At 33.4% G+C, this 16,334-nt stretch overlaps 1 pseudogene across 1 annotated transcript; it reads left to right on the top strand.

The window, feature by feature from the left end:
• The first annotated feature begins 11,477 nt into the window (after positions 1 to 11,477).
• Positions 11,478 to 14,051, top strand: LOC148277998 (basic juvenile hormone-suppressible protein 2 pseudogene; annotated as a pseudogene). Its single transcript, XR_015823317.1, has one exon. The product of XR_015823317.1 is annotated as a basic juvenile hormone-suppressible protein 2 pseudogene (transcript).
• Positions 14,052 to 16,334: the final 2,283 nt, after the last annotated feature.

A 16,334-nucleotide genomic window follows, 5' to 3' on the forward strand; every position in this document is an offset into this window, starting at 1 on the left:
TTGTCGATAATGTTTCTCTTCATGCTTATTTTCTGAAGCTCTGGAACTTCTGGAACTTTGTTTTGTCGAATAAATAATTTAAAAAAAAATAGAAATCATCTTAATATGAATTCAAATTTATTAAAAAACAGGAAACCATTAGTCAGTATTCCATCCAAAAATCGTACATGCTAAAATATGACGTCTTTTATAAATCTGTCATTTGGATTCAAAATAATTTATTTTAAGAAGAATAATTTTTCAGCCATTATGTGGCGTTGTTTCTGAGGAATGTCTTTTAAGTTTTGCATCTTCTTCTTGCGCTGCCTTGTCAGGTCTCTCCAAAGTTGGCGATCACTTCAGTGAAAGTATCTCGGTCCTACGCTACTCTTATGTTCTGCAGCTAGGACGTACTTGCCATGGTGATTCCTGGAGAAAGATTACCCGAACGGTTTCCCGTTGCCTTCTCTGGTGGATTTTTTTTATCGGGTTTACCTTCCCTTAGCTGGTTGGTTTTAGTTTTGAAGCGCCAGAAACTCGGTTTTCATCTTCTCGTTATATGCTATGATCACACCGTTATGAGTGTGATTTCATTGCCCAGGGTTTGTGACGTTGACGCTAATGAGTTGGACTAGTCAGAAATGTTGCAGATGGAATGCAACTGGGCATTCACAGCATTTGATAGAACCCTACTGACAGTTTGAACTCCAAGTCTTACACATAGAACTGGAATAAAACAGTAGATAGCTTTTAAAGATTTTATTGTTTTTTTAAGTATTCTGCACAAAGATTCACACCTTTTTGCATGCGCTCGAACCAACTCTGGAAGCAGTTATTTCACTCGTTTGTTGGACAGTCAAAATTTCGTTTTTGAAGGCGTCGACTGCTTTTTGTGGCGACTGAAACCTTTGAGCACGTAGTCCGTTCTTGATTTTTGGAAAGGTAAAAAAATTGTTGGGACTAAGTTCGGGATTATACGAAGGATCGTCTAGCAATTCAACGTTTTGTTGCTTTAAAAAAAAATTTGTTATGCAAGCTGTATGCGAACTTGCATTATCTTGGTCGAGAATGATTCTTCTTCGGCGGTTTGTTTTTCGAAGCTCAGCGATGATTTTCGACAAACAAATGGTTGCGTACCATTCAACAATAACAGTTCTTTGATTTTGCTGAGGAATTGTTGCTACATGACCTGCCTTTGAGACAAATGTCGTGACCACCGTTTTGTGTACACTTTGAAATCGGATGACTTTTGTCAACTTTCTTTCACCTTGGATCACCCAAACAGCCGATTGGCGTTAATTTTCAGGTTTATATGAGTCAATCCATGATTAATCACCACTGACGAAGCTGTTTACATTTTTCGAGTTTCCTGTGTTGACGTTGTCTAGAGTTTTTGACACCAATTGACCCTAGCATCTTTTTGTTCTTCGGTCAACAGATGCGGTATACAAAGACAAACTTAAACTGTTAGTCGTGTTTGAAACAAATATTGATAATAAAACATTACCACATATGTGCGTGTACATAAAATAGTTAAATATGTATTTTTTTAAATTGACATCTACCCCGTTCAAAATGTTGAAAAGAAAAAAAATCATTCTGACATTCGCCCCTTTAGATCTAAGCCAGAGAAACATAAAACAAGTAACCATAAATGATGACACAATGAAGTTTATATTTTTATAGATTAATGCAAAAACTTAAAATTCGTAATTATTTTCTAGACAAAAGAGTGCATATTTAATTAACTGCATAATTTACGAACCAATTAGCAAAACAAGTTGTTTTTGTTGAGGGCTAGTTATAGGGAATACGAATAGGGGAAGCTATCGGGCTGTTGAATAAATTATACCATACTTGATACTTATGTATGAATGCAAAACATTTCTAGAATAATTCAAATGCACGTTAGAGTAATAAAAAATAAGTAATGTTCTATGTAGGTCTGAATATTATTTACAATTTGTTTTTTGTTCCAGGTGCCATACCTTGGAATGATCTAGCTCTTCACATGAAAATGCACCATCCTTGACCACTTTTAAGAAACAGCTTGCCCACCACATACCGCACACCGCATCTGAGGCCATAAGTTTTCTTGGCGGTGCCCACATACACGGAAAATTTGTTCGTTTTTAAACGAGAAAAGCTGCCCGAATGAGTTTTCTAAAATCTGGTAGCCTTAGCATCTTTGTGCTGAAAGAAAGTAATCCAGAAGCACATAATATTACTTCATTGGATTGAGAACTTACTTTTAACAAACACCTGAAACATTATTACTACTACTACCATCACGCCATTTCTCCGTAGGGGTAGGCAGAGAGAATGGACCGCCACACACGTCTATCCTGGCATACAATCCTAGCCTCGTTCACATTCATACATCTTGACATACATGCCCTTCGGTTCTGTCTTAAAAGAGAGAAGATTTTTTAAGTACATTGTTTCTCTTTCCTGGATCCTTTTCTTGACTTCTTTCAAATTCATTACCGAGTCCCGCATTATAATGTGTACCACAAAAGTATTTTTATAGGTAAGTTTATAGACAAGCTCATTCTACCCACTAAAAAACAGCTCTTTCTCCTAACTAAATACATATGTTTATTAAGTAACGTTGAAATAAATATTTTCTTGAAAGTTAGTGAATATATTACGGAATTATAAATTTTATATTTTTAAAATCTAAGCATAAACTTTAACCTATTTTTTTTCGGAACTTTGACCTATTCTTTGGTTAGCTGAAATATATTGCTTAAAGCAATCGGCCCGCCAAATAGCATAAATTTTTGTACTTTAAGTATAATCAATGAAAAACATATAAAAAACGTAAGATTTTACCAAAGGGCACAGATAGAAGGAGTGAAAAAGAAAAGAGCGGATATATACTATGAATTCTTCTACATGATCTTGATTTTAAATCGTTAGCTGTGCAATATAATGAATACTTAATTTTTTACAACTTACCCAGAAAATACCGTACACCACATCTGAGGACTTAAATTTCCTTTGCGGTGCCTAAACACATATAAAATTGCTCCTTGTTGAACGTAAAAAGCTGCCTTAATGAGCTTTATGTAATCTTATAACCTTGATCTCTATACATAGAAGACATTTAATCAAGAATTTTTTAATATTACTAGCGGACCCGACAGACGTTGTCTTGCCCGAACGTTTACTTACATGCTATTAGCTGGTTCAGCAAACGTTTTTTCTACATTCGAATTTTCGATAAATTAGTACGAAGTGACATTTGACATTGATTTTGACATTTCAATTTTTTCGTTTCGTCATTGTATGTGATTTGCTGTTGTACAAAGCAAAATCAAAAAAAAAGTGTGGTATCTCGTTATCCTGCGCCGTCAACTCTTGTTTTTACAAAGTTTGTTACAGATCGCAGCCACCTACCGGGTCTTATTGTAAATTTACTATTGATATGTATTTTATTGCTATGTAATTACGCTTTATTTTTTAAATACTCTGTTTTACCTCTTTTGTATATTGTAAAAAAACCAAAAATAATAAAAAATTGAAACCATTTAGGGACCCACTCAAAAACACGAAAAAAAAACATCTAAATCGGTCCAGCTGTTTAGAAGTTTAGTGATATACACACGTATAAAATAATAATGTACTTTTTTGGACTGAGGAAACGGGGGAAGAACATTTTTTACTGACGGGATTGAATTGGTTGGAAGTTATCAACTCGCCGAAATGATTGCAAAACTTTTTTAAGGCATTGAAATTATTTTCTGATGCTGCCATATCTGTATATCGGACAGGACTTATCAACGAGCCGAAGATGGAAGCGAGAAGCTACATTCGGTATTGCTAGAGAGGAAAAAAGACAAGACCACAAATTGTCAACAAAGATTGATTTTGAAATACTTAGGTGCACAAGCGATAATCAACAACATTAAATTATATAATGTCCTGCCGGTTAAACAACCTTTGACTTAAAATTTATTGTAGATCAGTTTGTGATTCCCAATATACAGAAAGAGTTTCCCACACTCAAAACACTAGATTAACTAAGTGTTTCCTGGTCGTTCCCCGAATTTCAAATTACTTCGGAAAACGAACATTAAATTGCGTTATTCCAAGGTTATTCAATGATCCCGCAAACCATCATTAGCATGGAAGATCTTCAATTGAAAAAATGAACTGAAGAAATATCTGCTAAATACTTTATAGTGATTGTAAAAAATGTAAAAAATAAATATCGTTATAATCATCATTCCCTTTCCCCATCTAATGGTGCATAAAGCACTAGATTGGCACACCAATCGCAGCGTATCTTGATCATTTTTGTTACACGAAGATACAATTATCAGTCTCACGCTTTAGGTACCAGCCCAGAGACTATGAAATATTTTTTGGTCTAAATACACCCTTTTTACTTCGTATCAACCATGTCAGGAATCAAACCTGAGACCTCTTGCATGGTATGTAAACGCACTGACCATTACACCACGAGGCCGAAAAATAAATATATATCATATAAAAGTGTGTAAAGTAAACTTGTACTAAAAAAATATGTCCCACCAAAAAGTTTTTAAACTTAGTAGGTAACTAAATAAATAAATCAAAATGATATGTTTTCTAAATACCAAATAAACGTTGTCATGCAGCGCTAAAATTGAAATATAAAAAAATCATCGTATGTGATCAGACTTACGCTTCAAGTGCCAGTACAGGGACAATAAAATACTTCAGCGGAAAACCACTATTTTTTTAGTGTCAACCTTACCGGGAATCAAACCTGTGGCCTTAAGTACGGTACGCAAATGCACCAACTATTACATTATGATTCGGACGTTTTTTCCGTTCGATTTCATTTTTTAGAATTTTACAAGAAAACAGCCATCGGCTCAAAATCTTGCGTCTAATATTCTGTTTATACTTCACACTCAGAACTGTATTCTTTATTCACCCGGATAATAATTAGTCAGTTTGTATGACTACCGATTTAAAATTATATTTTTAATATCAAACAGATTGTTGGTTTTTCAAAGAGCTTTAAATGGCACATATCAATATTCAAACCAGAATACCCGATTTCCGGAAGTTCAAGTCAACGTTTATAAATTTATTTTTTCCAGTAAAACGGCCTGACTTTCGGAAAAGTTTCCCTGTTTTTGATTATTTATCACGTCCAAGCTAGGGGTGTTAAATAAATATTTACACCCTCTTACATAAACAGCCCTAATCTACGATGGTGTTAGGATAGCAGGAAGGAGAAACTCTAATATTTCTTACGCTTCATGGGTCATATTTTCCTGGGGTATGAAAGTTTGTGTCGTGTTTAGTGCTTTTCCTACTGGGCTTATGGAAAATGGGCTTTCCAAAGTACGCTAAAAGGAAAACTAAAAATAGGAGCACCAGAGGTGGATACCCACCCCCTTAATTAAATTGAACTCCAATCATCAACGTTTAAATCAACTATTTAATTGAATACTCAATTATTTTATATGTTTTTTTTTCATTGAAAGTTGAATGTATTTATAATAAAATCAATTTCTAACTTTTATAAAATTCTCATTTGTAATTGGTACACCAAAGCAGCTTCACTTAATAATTTTCATTAATTTTCCTTTTATATTTTTCTGTACATAATAATTTTAAAAAATGCCCGATTATCTTTCTTACGCTTTTAAATATAATGATAAAGGTAGTAATAAATAATTAAATCAACAATATTTTGAGTGTGTTCAATTTTTTGTAGAAAAAGACTGGATTCAATTATCTGGAGAGCTGTTACAGTGTCACATTATGTAAAGTGGCCACTTAAACCAGCCAATGACAGTTCATAAGCCTTGTTGATGCCTAGACTTCTATATTACCTTTTCTCAACATCGTGTTTTTTGTCAATCTCCAACTGGGGTAGGAGCTCCAATCTTCAACACCCTTCCAGTCGTTGCCATGTATTTAGGTGAAATAATTCTGTCAGATGAATCTCGACTTTCTAACGTTGCAACTTTTTCTTGTTTCTATGAGTTTGTAAATGTACCCTTATTTAAACATAACAAATCATATCAATATTATCGTACCTTAATAATTTTTGTTTTTTTGAAGGTGGTGCGATCGGTCTTACACTTTAGGAGTCAGTCAGGACACAACACGCTAACAAAAACACTTGTCATTACAACACACTTACAAAAACACTTGTCATTACAACACACTTCTACAAAAGAACACAAAATAAATACTTCTAGTTGACCATGTCAGACTACAAACCGAATACTATAAGACCGCGAGGCAGACGATTGAATTAATGTTTCTATTGTTATGAAAATTTTTGAAATTTCAATACTCTTAAAAATTGGCAAAATATAAAAACATATTTCGTCAAAACTCACATACACCGTCTTTACTTAATTTAAAAAAAAAAACGTTTCTTTTTATTTCACATACCTTCATCATTTTCAAAAGCTTGCTTTTTAAAAACGTAAAGGTTAGATAGCATCAGTTATTCTCAAACTAAATTGTGAAAAAAAAAACGCTAAAACATTTCAAAGAAAAAGTTTTTATCTATCGGTTTTCCTAGTTTTTTTGTTTGCTCGTTTTTCATAACTTCGTCAATATCGCTTATTTAATCTGGCACTATACATGGATCTCGACATTTGTGCACCTAATTTATGCAGTTTTACCACATTTCTCATTTGTTTTTCCATTTCCAAACATGGAAAAAAATCACGATGGAATTCATTGAATGTGCAAATAATTTTTTTTTATTAAGATACACAAAAACCTATAACAAATCACTTCAAATTATCACCATCCTCAAACCCTTATTTGCACAAGATAGAGCATAGGCATTGTTTAATAAAATGCAGTGTTTCTCGATTTTCTATTACAGACAGTTAAGGAGATCAGTCTCACCGTTTACATATTAGTTCAAGGACAGTGAAATACTTATAAGTTAAACCAGCTTTAAAGAAAATAAGTCATGCCGACCTTAACAGGAATTGAACCCGGGACCTTAAACTTTATAGGCTAATGCACTTACCAAATAATAATTGTAGTTAATTCAAAAGATCATTAGAAAAATATTAAAGTACAGTTCTGATTATTAAGTGAGCTTACAAACATTAAAAATATCCATTGTTTACCTAATCAGAGTCAATTTATAACAAATACAAAACATAAATGTAAAAAAACATGTAATGTAACCCGCAGACAAGCTGGAACAATAATATATTTTAATGTATTATTACAGCAGAGATGATAACATTAAATATTGTTGGTAAAACCAGCTGGTCCAAGAAGTATGAAAATTCATAAATATTTTCAGGCGTTGCCTTGTTTGGTGAAATAATTCAATCATAATCTCATCCGCGTCAATAAAGGTTTCAGTTCTTAAACTTGACAAAGATCAACAGAGGGAAGAATGATAGGAACGTGAATGTTAGAAGGTAGACAGAATGATAAATGTTAGACAGCGTGTAAAGTAGGCACTTAAACCTGCTAATAATTGGTCATAAGCCCCGTAAATGCCAAACTTTCTTCTATTAAATCGAATCGAATCGGGTTGTGGTCCCGTGGCTAGTGTCTCGGACTCGCGGATCAAAGGTCCGTGATTTGAATCCCACTTTACCTCAACTTAATTCCCATTTTCTAATAGTGAGTTATTTACGACTCGTTGAAAATGGCCTTCAAAATGCAATATTTGGGTCAATTATATTAATGTAAATATTTTTTTTTTTGCGTTCTTCATCGTTGTTGTATTATATTATATTAATAACTCCCACGGGGGTTGAATCCAGTTTTTGTCTACAAAAATAAAAAAAAACTCAAAATATTGTTACTAATATGTATGCTGGTTTAAAATAATCTAAAATTTTTTTTTTTAAATATGTGAGCAAAAAATCAGAATATTACGCGGCGTAATTTTCTCCCCTAGATTTTTCCTTTAGGATTTTAACTTGAAAGCAGCCATCGAGTCGAAAACACTCACCAAGGATTTTGATTCTATATACATACAGAACTGAAGTTTTAATCTCCCAGAACACAGACCTCAATTAAATTACAAAAGGAATATTTGCACCGACGCCTTAGCATGTAATGTCTTCATTTCGTTATTTTGTTCGTTTCCATTATATATCTCTCACTCCGCAATCAAAATATTATTTCGTTCTCGTGTTAGCCTCATGCGAACAAACTTATTCTCTGTGACTCTTTGCACCTATGTACCATCAGTATGATGCTGATGAGGTTTTACATTGAACATACTCGTCTATGGTCGTAAAAAACTTATTTAACTCCAGGTTGAGAAGCTTCTGCGTGGATGATGAAAAAACCCTTTAAAAGAGGAATGATTCAGCGGTTTCTGGATGACTTCCTGTCGGTCGCGGTAAGCAAGAGTAATGACAGTGCCTACCAATGGCAAATGTGATATGCACGAACACCGATCCAATTAATCTTTTTACTTTTTTCGTGTAATCCTTTTGAACGTCCCCGCTTGGCTAAAAACGTTGACAGCGATTACTTCCGGTTGAAAAGGACAAATGGGACAGCGAAATGGAAAACGTTTTGACACCGAGCCAGCCGATATTGTTACTCGTTCTCGTGTTTTGTTTGTTTGAACTCGGTAGCGTTTCATTGCAACTAAGGAATAATTTCCTAAGAGTACGCTCACGATGAACAATAGTTTGACGGATAAAAATTTATATTATTTCGAAGGAATATTTCTGTGGCTTGGATTTATAAGGGCCAATGTCGTAAGTTGCAATAACACAGGCAGGGTCGTAGCCAGAACTTATTATTATAAACACAGGCAGGGTTAAAGCCAGAACTAATTATTATAAACATTTCAAAAAATTTTGTTCAAATTAGAGATGAAAAAAGTCTAATGAATTTAACGCGCGACCAAGTCGTTCATAAACATTTCATGTCAACAATGTTTTGAGTCTGTCTAAACTCTTGCAGACGAGGACTGGATTCAACCCCCTATGGAGCTAGGACCAACGTCAGCAGATATAAGAGGTGAAGGAATATAGATGTTCAAATGGAAAGACCATATAAGTGAACTAGTTAAACGAATTAGATAATGTGTATACATATTTATCAGATTAAGGAATATTTTTAAAAGCAATCATTTAAAAATAGCTTGTACAATATTTGTTACAATATGGTATTGTAGTATGGGGTGGTGCATATGCCAATATATTAAACCCTCTTAAAATAGTACAAAGATTAATTATTTAAGTAATTTTAAAGAAACCCTCAACATTCAATACGGAAAGTCAATATAAAATATTAAAGGTTCATACAGTAGACACCCTTTATAAAATAAATTCTATTATACAAATATATAAAAAGTAAAAAATAAAAGAATTAGAGATAAATAAGTCACTCAGATACCAACATAATATTAAAACTCCTAAATTCCATACAAGTCATGGTCAAAATAGCTCTGTCTTCAAAGGTGTAAAATATTATAATAATCTTCCCAGTGAACTAAAAACCATTAAAAATAATATATCAATAAATAAATTTCAAGTTAATCTGAATAAATTTTTTGAACTCGTGTAAAAACAACATTAAATTTTAATTAGGATGAATGTATTATTGTTATATGTTTTTTTCTTTATATATCCTATGTTTTTATTTATATTTTTCTTTTTCATTTACTCGTATTTAAAATTACATAAACTCTTATAAATAAACAACTAAAACAGTGTAAGTCAAGCACAAGCACAAGAGTTAGTCTCTTTTTTTGGAGAGTTACAGTGATAACATTTACTAGATGTGTAAAAGTAGATATGTTTAGAATTTTACAAAAACATGTACTTTTTATGAAAACTATAAAAATAAAATTAAATTTTAAAAATAGTCAGAATGGTGAATGTTACACGGTGTGTAAAGTGGCCACTTAAACCAGACTATGACAGATCATAAGCCCTGTGGATGCCTGGACTTCTAAATTCCCTTTTATAATATGTTAACATTACATATATAACATAAACTCGGTTGCACAATTTACTCAACTTTTGTCTGTAAATGAATTAACATTTTGCGGAACATCATAAAAATGGTTTATTGGCCGTCTTTCAGAATACAAATTGCTTACAAATTAATCAAACTGAATGCTTTAAATACATTTCAATGCCTCTGAAAATACCATTAAAATATTGAATATAAATATAATGTTCCTGGATTGGCACCTGAAGCGTAAGGCTGATCGCCTAACCTTCATGTAACAGGTAATCAATAAACGCTGCATTTAGTGTAACTATGCAGCGCCCTATGCATCATTTTCGGATATGCGTATAAAATGTTCAAAAAATTTTTTTTTTTGCCTGTCCTGATACCAAACGTCCAAAGTCCGCCATGGAGAAATTTTTCAGTAATTTTGTGGCTTTAATAATAAACTCTTTGACGTGTTTGATAACAAATATAAGGATAAAATATCACCATATAGTTATGTATTTGCGTGTAAAATATTTAAATTTACATGTTATCCAATTGACATCGACTTTCTACAAAATGTTGGTAAGAAAAAAACTAAATTGGATATTGGCCCTTATAGCTACAAATTATTTTTGCCCGAATTGCAATTTTACTGAGAAAACTCATTCTTTTTTAGATTTGGTAACAAAGTATTCGTTGCTTTCATTTTTAAATATTATGATAATATGTAAGCGATGCAATGAAGTAATTATTGCTGATTAATATTTTTTTCTTATTAATGCGTTTTTTTTTTTTTTTTCAATATTTAATTGATACTTTATCCACCACAATGAGCCAAAAGTCTTGAAAAAAGAGAGAAATAGCTACTGCAAAACAAAGTCTGCACTTTGCACAAAAAATACACAAATTTCAAAAATGATATGGTATGTTGAAGAATGGAAAATTTCACCTCCTGAGAAGAGCAAACAATACTTTGTTTTTGCACCACAACAGGCAGGAGGCCCAATTAGTGGCACAGAATACCCAAGCTTAAGAAACGACAAATTTAATTGTGATCTCTTCTGAAATCAAACCCGGAACCCTCTGTACGCGGAGCAAGCGTTTTATCTATTACACTACAGGTGCAGTAAACATAATAAAACAGTTTGGTGTATTTGATAAGGTCAAAAAACTATATATATAGGTGGATGGAAAAAATTTCTACAGCGTAAAAAAGGTGAAAATGGTATTTGAAAGGATTTGGATTTCTAATGTTAAGTGATAAATAATAATAAAAAGTTGTTTCTTAATTTAATATTTTTAAAAGCATAGTAAATTCACATTTCATCTAATCACCGTTTAAAATATTATGTTCGTAATTATAATCTGTCTTATTATAAATTAATTCAACAATACAAAAAGTATAAACATATTATGCGATAAGAAATTATGATATGATTGTTCAGTTTTCAAAAATTATTATTGTTTTCATAATCACTCACAGGTTAAACGTTAATTATATCATTTGTATGTAGTGTGCAGTAACAACAGGAGATATGAAATATTGCATGATAGCTAGTAGTATAAAAGCACCTTCGAGATCCACAGAAGTCACAATTGTCACCGACAACGGTCAACATGAAGACTGCTTTCTTGTTCCTGGGATTGTTGGTAGCGGCTTCGGCCACTTTCCTGAGTGGGACCGTAACTACGGGAACCAAAAGTGGACCCGCCTATGGTGCCACCTACGATGCCACTTATGGAAGTACATATGGCACCCATACTGAAAAGGTTGCAGACAAGGAGTTTCTAATTCGCAACAAGAACATCCTCCGTCTCTTCAATCATGTGACTACCCTCAACACCAACGAAGACCAGAGGGCCATCGCTAAGGATTTCCACTTTGAAACCTACAAAGCAAGATTCACAAATACCGAAGCAGTTACTGAGTTCGTCAAAACTTATAAGTATGGAATGCTACCCAGAAACAAGATCTTTACCATCACCAATGAGAAGCATAGAGATCAAGCAATTCGTCTATTCCATGTGCTGTACTACGCCAGGGACTTTGATACCTTCTACAGAACTGCTTGCTGGGCTCGTGATTATGTCAACGAGGGTATGTTTGTTTACGCACTGAATGTTGCCGTAATTCACCGCTTTGATACCAAGGGAATGACTCTTCCTCCCCCGGCTGAAGTCTATCCATTCTTCTTCATGAACACTGAAGTCATTACTAAAGCCCAGCGATTGAAGATGCAGGAACGTATCCACGATACTAAACTTGCCGATTTCTATGGAGTCCACCAGGTTGATAACACTTTCTTCATCAGAAGCAACTATTCTGGTTGGTACACTCAGACTAATGAGGAGACCTCTTTGACTTATTTCACTGAAGATATCGGTCTTAACACTTACTACTACTACTTCCATGCTAGTTATCCATTCTGGATGGACGGTGAAGAGCTTGGATTTACTAAAAGCCGCAGGGGAGAACTTTATTTGTACACTCACCAGCAGATTTTGGCCCGTTATTACATGGAAAGGCTATCCAACAACTTAGGTGAAATTCCTAGATTTATGTGGAATAAGCCAATCAAAACTGGATTCGCTTCATCTTTGAGACACTTCAATGGAATGGTATTCCCATCAAGGCCAAATGACTTCTTGATTAATACCGAAGACAATTTGTGGGACCTTACAACCGTAAAGGATTATGAAAGGCGTATTCGCGCTGCTATTGACAAAGGATTTGTGATGACTGAAGATGGCAGGACTTTGTCTTTGAGGAACCCTGAAGATATTGAGAGGCTGGGTAACATTATGCAGTGCAACAAAGATTCACCTAATACTCGTTACTACTTCCTTGGAACATTAACTGCAATGAAACTGATGGGTAATGGTGATGATACATTTGATGACTACATGGCCAACCCTGCCGTTATGGAACAGTACGAAACCGCACTTCGCGATCCGATGTTCTATCAGCTTTCACAGAGATTGGTACACTATTACATGAAATTCAAGGATACTCTCCGCCCGTATACTCGTGATGAAGTGACCTTCCCCGGAGTCAAGATAGAAGATGTAACCACCGACAAACTCGTTACATTCTTTGATTTGTATGATGTAGATGTTACCACCGCAGTAAATCGTAAACCGGAAGAGATGGATAAGAACCGCGAAGATTTTATCTTCAAAGGAATTCAAAGACGTTTGAACCATGTTCAATTCAATGTGAACATTGATATCAACTCTGACAAGTCAACCGAATCTGTCATCAGAATTTTCTTGGGTCCTAAATATGACAGCATGCACCGTAAGATTCATTTCGTTGATAACAGAGAGAATTTCTTCGAATTAGACCGATTTGTGTACAATCTCAAGACTGGAAAAAATACCGTCACACGTAACTCTCGCGATTTCTGGACCACTGTTGGAGATCGTACTCCAGCGCGTGAACTTTTGAAGAAGATCAACACATGCATTAATGGAAATGAACAGTGCTTTGTTGATACAGCCAGAACCAATTTCGGATTCCCCGATAGGCTAGTGTTGCCCATGGGTAAAACTGGAGGTATGCCATTCTACATTTACGTTTCAATTACTCCTCTTCGCCAAACTAAGACCTATGGAACTGATTTCGCTGCGACTACCAAAGTCGCCACCATGACTACCACTACCACTTCTACTGACAATAGGCGCAACTATGACGACAATGCTTTCGGTTATCCTCTTGACCGTCCAATTGACACAACAACTTTCTGGAACACCAACATGTACTTGAAGGAAGTCATGATCTTCCACAAGGTTGGAATCACCACAAGGGATACATTCACATTCTCAGAACCAGACATGACCAACACTTTCTCCGCTGACACTGATAACTCATACACTAAGGATACCGCATACAACAGGGATACCACATACCCCAAGGATACTGACACAACTCACACAGCTGGCTCATATTATACCGATTCTGATACTTACAACCCTCGCCGCTATTAAATAGCCTGGAAAACAACTGGCTACTCTGAAGATCTCCGCTGAAGCTTTTGCTAAATAAATCAACTTTAGCAGACAAATAACTACCTTAAATGAGCTTCTGCCGCAAACTTTGTGTATCAAATCAAAAAAACTTTTGCGCATAATAAAATAAAAATAAATTATTAATGCATCAAAACAAACCACTTTTATTATGATCTCTACCCTTATATCTGTTCAAATTCTTAAATGTTTATCATATAATATTGTATTGTGTTAACAAAAAAATATATATAAACAATTTGACTACAGATAACTTTGCAAAGGAAACATTAAAAAAAAAAAAAAAAATCTGTAATATTTATTTTATTTTATTTTAAAAACCTAATAAAGTAAGGCAACTCCACAATCCTTTGTAAATTTCAATGAGCCAATTCATAGTTAAAAACATACTTTGTTCATCGTTTCGTAATGGATACTGAAACACAATAGAATATAATACTTTCAATAACATGTAATCTCCTAACCAAAATAATGACTTTTCCATTGTGACTTTGCCCCCTGTCGCTTCACTTCCAACGTGGCATACTAATCTCACCTAGGGAGCATAAAAAATACAATAAATAAAATGTGAAATAATGTGCACAGTAGGACAAAGAAGAAGAAAATAATACTTACTGAAATAAATTTATGTATTTTTGTCCCTTAAGGTAATTAAACTTAAGCACATATTATTTTTTTTACAAATGTGTAATTGTGATGAATCATAAATGCATTTATAAACTAAACGATTGTGTTTAAACATAACATGACATTACAAACATAACATGACATTACAAACATAACATGATTTATATACATTTGATGGGCGGACATAATAGTACAACTGCAAAAGTGTAACTTTCCAGACAGCAAAAAAACCTTTTTACGAACCCAATTATTTAACTACAGAAATAATATTTTGCGACTTTAAAGATGGGACAGAAATGAGTTGATTTAAACTACTAGAACAAAAAAAATATTAGTCGTGGTCTATATTTTTTTTAAATTTAATATTTTAAAAACTACATATAATTACATTACGTAATTACGTTACATATTTTATTTGTACGAAATATTCCCAATCAGCAAAAGTGCTCGTATGAGGGGATATAATATAATATTTTACATAACTCTAGTAAAAAGTCAGATAGAATATGGGTCCTCAGTTTGGTCTCCTTATTATTTTACCCATATAAACAGTGCGGAGAAGGTCCAACACAAGTTTTTAAGATTCTTAAATTTCAAATTAAACATTCCAATGAAGAGCTAAACTATAAATGTTTGATGAAGCGGTTAAAATTAATATGTATTAATGATAGATGAGAAATTTCAGATTTATTTAATAATGTTCTTGACAGATCTGAACTTTTAAATTGTGTAAATTTTAATACAGCGTGGGACGAGACAAATAATACTTTTTCTGTTGATTTGTATAGTTTAAATCATGCTAAATACTCACCTATTCCACGGCTCTACATGTTAACAAACAAACAAAAAACTTTGATCTATTTCATTTATCTTAATACAAATTAAAATCATTAATTTACTTGTATATTTACTTCTTTTCTAAATTATAAAAACTAACTAAGTGTTTTAATTGTTTTACTGTTTAAACTATGATACATCGCCTCTGTTACTTCAATACTTTTTATATTTAAACTCTTTATTTATTACCATATTTGAGTTTGTCCAAATGTTCGTAGACAAAAGACTGGATTTCACCCCCTCGGGAGTCATTCAGATCAAAAAATTACAACAGGGACGGAGAATACCTTAAGGGAATATGAAAATCTAGGGATTTAGAGGGGTTAAGTCCAGAAAATTAAAAAATTGTTTTCAGGCGTTGCCTAGTATGTGAAATAATTCAGTCTGGTGAATCTCTTTACAACAAAAAAGGTTTCAGCTCTTTAACTTCACTTACATCAACAAATGGAAGAACTGAAGAAATATGGATGTTCAAACATAGGCAAAATAGTGAATGTTACACAGTGTGTAATGTGGCCACTTAAACCAGCCAATGACAGGTCTTAAGCCCTGTAAATGCCTAGACTTCCATTTTCCCTAAAGGTATTCTCCATCCCTGTTGTAATTTGTTAATCTTTATTTATTGTTAATTTGCTGCATACCTATGCTGTAATTTACTGTTAATTTTTTTTTGTTATTTATTTATTTGCTGCTGATTTTACGTATCTATATTTTTTCTTCTTGTGTACAGGTGTTTTGTATACATTTTCATTAAAATAGTTTTTTGTTATTTTTTCATACTTTGTTAAAGGCGTAAGCCGTCAAAATAAATACATTATATATTATGACACAATAGTTTTAATAAAAAGACATTAACATTTCAACTAACTTTTGCTATCGGTACCACTCAATGAATGATATAAAAAAGTCTATTTATCCATCTTCTACTGTTTGTGCCACTGAAAATACGACACAAATGT

The sequence above is a fragment of the Micrasema longulum genome, unplaced genomic scaffold (genome assembly GCF_059751315.1).
Source record: "Micrasema longulum isolate JH-2025_06_02 unplaced genomic scaffold, ASM5975131v1 h1tg000942l, whole genome shotgun sequence".
Taxonomy (NCBI): domain Eukaryota; kingdom Metazoa; phylum Arthropoda; class Insecta; order Trichoptera; family Brachycentridae; genus Micrasema; species Micrasema longulum.